Below are 5,876 nucleotides of genomic sequence, written 5' to 3'. Positions count from 1 at the left end.
TTTCATAAAAAATAAATACTATATTGTCTATGAAATTTTAAAATAATTAAATGGTTATACATGATTACTTTCGTACATCAGAATTGCTTGTTCAGGAAAATCAGTTGCGACCAGCAGTCACTAATAACAATCAGAAAGTAAGTTCTGATGAAGTGTCGTACCTAAAATGTTAACCTACCTTTTCTCTTTTAGATATTGACCTGGTCTGTTGCGTGTTTCCAACATTTCCTGTGTTTATTTCAGACATTCTGCATTTGTGATTTCCCTTCTTACCTCACCATACTAATATTGCTTTGCCAACAGTGGTGTAAAGTACCAATACTTTGTGGCTTTTTTACCAGAGAAACCAATGCTGAGATATTTACTCACAACCAAACCCCACTGTGAAAGCACACCACAGCCCCAGGGCATTACTTTTCAAAAAACTGATAAGAAATATCAAAGACCATCATTGTAACTAAAGTCAGAATGTGTTTTTTCTGCATTGCTGAAATGATATGTTCGAATTATCTATTTATCCGGTCTGAGCCATTTATTCAATGAGGCTTTAACAGAATTTTAAATAAAAGAATCTTTCATTCTGTAGACCAAGAAATCTTGTTTTTTAAATGCGATTTCATACATTTTTGTTGCACGGTAGGCTGAGCAGCATTCTTCTCTTGTTGCCACGGATGGGAATTGTTAGATATCATGTCACACATAACGTTGTATTGAGTCCCCATGCTGGGCTGTGAACTGATCCCATGGTCACTCTGTGACATTTCTGTGGAAACAAGAGGGAGTGTAAAGCAGGGGCACGCAGATTCATTCTCTGTCTCCTGTTTCTGCCTGTGTCTGTCTCCAGCTCAGTCTTTTCACTATTCACTTTCTCAGGGTTATTCATGGGTGGATCACAGGGAAAAGTCATTCGAAATCCAAGCCACCTCAATGCCATAAATTACTCCTAACAACTTTTTTTAAAAAATGACTTCATGTAAGACTTTACTTCTCTTAATTTTAATGTTGGTTTATTAATCACAGGGAAGCTGAAAATTCTGTACCCTGAAGAACTTATAAATGTATGATTGGGGAAAATATTTTAACCTGCTGTCACTAGAATTTTAGGAAATGGAAGATTACTTTAGCCCTGGCTGGTTAAAGGGGCACTGTCTGTATGTCCAAGTGTTTTTCTTACGCACAGAGGTATATATCAAAGATGGAAGTGCAGTGGCTTAACGATTCATGTTTGCTGGTGCATTTTTATTAGTTCCCTGTTAGTTTTAGTATCATTAAGATTTGCATTTCATTAGGCTTGGAGTAAAATGGAGATTTGTTCTGCTGTGTCCATGATGACTATCACTTTGAAACAGATTATTTCAAGCTGTTGAAGGATCTAATAACCTCTAAAACTTCCCAACTTCCCCTGTAAGAACATTGTTAAAATATCTACTTTCCATTTGAGCTTTAAACTAAATAATAATAATAATCTTTATTAGTATCACACGTAGGCTTACATTAACAGTGCAATGAAGTTACTGTTAAAATTCCCTGGTCGCCACACTCCGGCGCCTGTTCGGGTCCACTGAGGGAGAATGTCCAAATGACCTAACAGCACGTCTTTCGGGACTTGTGGGAGGAAACCGGAGCACCCGGAGGAAACCCACGCAGATACGGGGAGAACGTGCAGACTCCGCACAGTGGACAATGAGGCAGGTTCAGGGCATGAGATGTGCAATATTAAACAGTGTGATGGTGTGTCTGTCCATAATATTTCCCAAGACTAAAATCCACGTTTTGGTACCAGCCACAACTCAGGTAAGTTGGTAAATTGAGTTTTTAAAAATTCTATTCATGGGATGTGAGCCATTATTATTGGCCATAAACTGAATGGCTTGCTTGGCCATTTCAGATTTTTGTTACACAATGTCCAGATTTTTATTGAATTCAAATTTCACCATAATATTATAATGGGATTTGAACCTTGGTCCCCAAAGCTTTAACAAGAGTCCCTGGATTACAAGTCCAGTGACAATAACACTACATACCACTACACCACCACATTCTCATAGCTTTCATAGAGAACTGGAGGGAGGAAAAAATAGATGAGCTACTTCGGTCAACTGATGTTGACTTTTCTACCAGTGTCCAGCATGACCAGGGAACAAGAAAAGGCGTATGATATGGTGGTGGGAGTGAGGGGAAGTAAATGCAAAGAAAATAAAAGTAGATTTACAGTTACTAAAATAGATAAGAAAGCTGTAACCTCAAGAGTTCATCTAACCTTAACTTCTCTCCCTCTTTTAATTGCACAACGGAGCCATATGTAAAAGAAATAGCAGGGAGGTCATGATGGAGCTGCACTGAACTTTGGCGAGGCCACAGCTGGAGTTCTAAGTGCAATTCTGGTTGCCACATTGTAGGAAGGATAATTGCACTGGAGGGGGTGCAGAGAAGATTCACCAGAATGTTGCCTGGGATGGAACAATTATGTTCTAAAGAGAGGTTGGATAGGCTTGGGTTATTTTCTCTGGAACAGAGAAGACCGAGGGGTGACCTGTTTGAGGTGTACAAGATTATGGGGGGCATGGACAGGGTGGATAGGGAGCAGCTGTGCCCCTTGGTTGAAGGGTCAGTTAAGAGGGGACACAAGTTCAAAGTGAGGGGTTGGGAGGTTTAGACGGGAATTTGAGGAAATACCTTTTTACCCAGAGGGCGGTGACGGTCTGTAATGCATAGCCTGGGAGGGTGGTAGAGGCGGGATGCCTCACATCCTTTAAAAAGTACCTGGATGAGTACTTGGCACGCCGTAGCATTCAAGGCTATGGGCCAATATTGGCAAGTGCGATTAGGTGGGCAGGTCCGGGCCTTTCATGCGTTGGTGCAGACTCGATGGGCTGAAGGGCCCCTTTTGCACTGTAGTATTCTGTGATTCTGAATCTACAATACTGATAGTGGTAACATTGCTGGCACGGTATTTCCAGCGTTCAATACCTACAGTGAGGAATTTGGATTGAAGTCAAGACATTGTGGCCATAATTCCCTGATCCTCGCTCCCTGTAATCTGATCCCTTGCTAGGAGTTTAGGATTGTGGAATAACCTTCCATAAAAACAAAATCGCTCAAATTCCATTTATCAGCCAAGTTTCACATGGATTGTGATTCTGCATGGATATTTGCCCCTTTCAGTTTCTCTGCCAAATATACCTCGAAAGGAGTTCCAGCTTTGATGTATTGGAAATTTGAATTATTCCCCAGGTACTTTGGGAGCGTTACATGATATGGGCTAGCTTTCCACTATGGAGGTGGGGTGCTCAAGTCAGGAAAGCTCCTGACTCGGCAGATCTGTCCCCATGTAAATGACTCCTTGCATGCATGATTTTCACTCAGGGGTGTGGGTGGGGGAGAGGCAGGGGGTGGGGAGCGTGATTAGGTTGGCCTGCCGCCTTTGGAGGCGATTTGATGGTGATCAAGGAGGTGAGTGAGTGAGTGCTGAGGCAGGTTAATTAGAAAGCCAGCCTCAGTTCTCTGAGCTCTGTAGTTCACACCCCTCATTTCCCCAACCACATCCGCTCATACTCCCATGCCATCTCATATAGTCGACCTACACTGCTGGTTAAGGTCCTCTGAACAGTTAAAATGGAGTCTGTTTGACATTTGCACTAATTCCAAATGGCCCTGCTGAGTTCCGGTTTCCTGCCTGTGTGATTCACACCCCACCCACTTACCCCATCAGCAAAATAATAAGATCTGCTGGAACTATGGTGGGATTTCCACATCCAAGTCCCACCCAACATTTTTAGATGCCTCTTGGGTTGACCCGACTCTGTGAAACTCTGTCCCAGTGTCTTGCACAGAAACCCAGAGCTGTCTCACTGTAAATCTTTTACATCTCGAATTCTGTGTGCTCTTCATTATGCTGATCAGGGCATTCTTTTAAGATGGCGCCACGATCTCTGAGAAACCGGACTTGCTGGCTCTAGTCAGGCTCTAGTCAGGCCCTGCCCTACCAGACTGATGGTGTAAACCCCACTCACTCATTTTTCTTTCTCAGAGTGCCTAGAAATCTGAAGTAAAATCTTGGCTGTGCAGCTGGGGAGATACATGCTGGCTTTGAGTCAGAGCTTGACACTCTGGAAAAATAGGGGAAAATTTGCCCACTGTTTTATATATAATAAAAGCAAAATACTATGGATGCTAGAAATCTGAAATAAATAATAGAAGATGCTAGAAAAACTCAGCAGGTCTGGCAGCATCTGTGGAGAGAGAAACCATTGATGCTTTGGAGTCCAATATGACTTTGGTACTGGACAAAGGTAGAAATATGATGGATTTTATGTGGTTAAAAATGGGGGAGGGGCAGGTGGAACAAAATAGGTCAGGGATAGGTTGGAGGGCAGGAGAGATTAAATGACAACAGTGCGATGGAACATGAGTCAAATAGATTGGTAATGATAGTACTAAAAATGAAAAATTTGTTCCTGAGTAGTGTTAATAGCATAAAAAAGGTCAGCACTGCCTGAGAGCATAATAACAGAATGTATTATAGCAGAAAAAGGGTTAACGCTGTCTGAAGCAAAAACACAAGAACAAGATACAGCCTAGCATTTGGTGGAAAACATTCAAAATTGGGGACAGAGTTCATGGTCTGAAGTTGTTGAACTCAATGTAGCGTTCAACAACAATGGGAACATTGCAGTAGGCCGAGGACAGAGGGCAAGAATTATTAACTCATAAGGGCGGCACAGTGGTGCAGTGGTTAGCACTGCTGCTTCACGGCACCAAAGAGCCGGGTGCTATCCCAGCCCTGGGTCACTGTCCGTGTGGACTTTGCACATTCTCCCTGTGTCTGCGTGGGCCTCATCCCCACAACCCAAAAAGATGTGCAGGTTGGGTATGCTAAATTGCCCCTTAATTGGAACAAATAATTGGGTACTCTAAATTTATTTTAAAAAAGAATTATGAACTCACTATATTAGCTTCTAATGAGCTGACTGTAATGGAGGATAAAGCAGAAATTTAACAACTGTGGTTGACTGCTCCAAGTTAAATAAATTCAATGAACTTACACATGTGTCATAGTGGCTCCTAAAACTGAAGCCAAGTAAGATAATTGGAAAAGCTTACCTTAAAATATCAAGTTGCTGCTGAGTTTGGGCATGTTTCTGGTCTTGTGACTGAGGTTGGCCTTGAGGATCTTGCAGCCAATATGGATCTTGGGTCTGCTGCTCAGCATTCCCTCCTGCATTTTAATTGAGAAATTGAGTTTTAATGATCCGAGTGAAGAGAGAGGTGTGATTCTCAGGTCACCCAGCTGTGTGTTTCCCGGTTCTCTGCTCCCATAACTGACAATGGGAATTCCCATTGAAGGCACCCCATGCCGCCGGGAAACCCACAAGTGGAGGCGCGCGAATGGCGGGACCAAAGAATTCCGCCACCAGCAAATGGCAGGAGAATTCTGGTGATAAGGCTGATGGAGAGGCAGAAGAAAATAAAAATACCTCAGTGGAACCTGGGGGTGGTCAATAAGGGTTGTATGATTATTTTTGTTACTAACGTTGCACAATTTTCTGTTATTTTCAATGTGTTTCAGGCCTTAAGATTTTTTTAAAAATGTAAATGTACACTTTGTAAGTTTTCTGCATTCTATAATCTATGTGGAGCTAGGGTTGAAAGTCAAGCTGGTAGTGGCTATCTGCGCAACAGCAGCGAGTCACCAATTAGTTCATTTTTGGCATCAAGTAGTGGAAATAAATGCAGCCGCTGCCAAGATCTTTCTCACTTCGAATGGGCCTCTCAATATGGCCAAAGGCCAGCTAGTGTCTGGAAGTGGCCACCCGTTGGCAGTCAAACTTTATGTGTCCCTTAAATCCTCCCATCCCAGAGCCAGAGCAGCGGCT

At 42.6% G+C, this 5,876-nt stretch overlaps 1 long non-coding RNA gene across 1 annotated transcript; it reads right to left on the bottom strand.

The window, feature by feature from the left end:
* Window positions 1–545: 545 nt before the first annotated feature.
* LOC140411722 (uncharacterized) lies at window positions 546–5,611 on the bottom strand. The gene is made up of 3 exons (XR_011940966.1): window positions 5,478–5,611; window positions 5,104–5,218; window positions 546–763 (listed from the first exon to the last, which is right to left on the bottom strand). It is a non-coding gene; the product is annotated as an uncharacterized lncRNA (long non-coding RNA).
* Between the last annotated feature and the right edge of the window lie 265 nt (window positions 5,612–5,876).

This window comes from Scyliorhinus torazame, chromosome 4 (genome assembly GCF_047496885.1).
Source record: "Scyliorhinus torazame isolate Kashiwa2021f chromosome 4, sScyTor2.1, whole genome shotgun sequence".
In the NCBI taxonomy this organism is placed as follows: Eukaryota; Metazoa; Chordata; class Chondrichthyes; order Carcharhiniformes; family Scyliorhinidae; genus Scyliorhinus; species Scyliorhinus torazame.
Note: the sequence above shows the minus strand (reverse complement) of the source record. Positions and strands in the feature narration are given on the sequence as shown.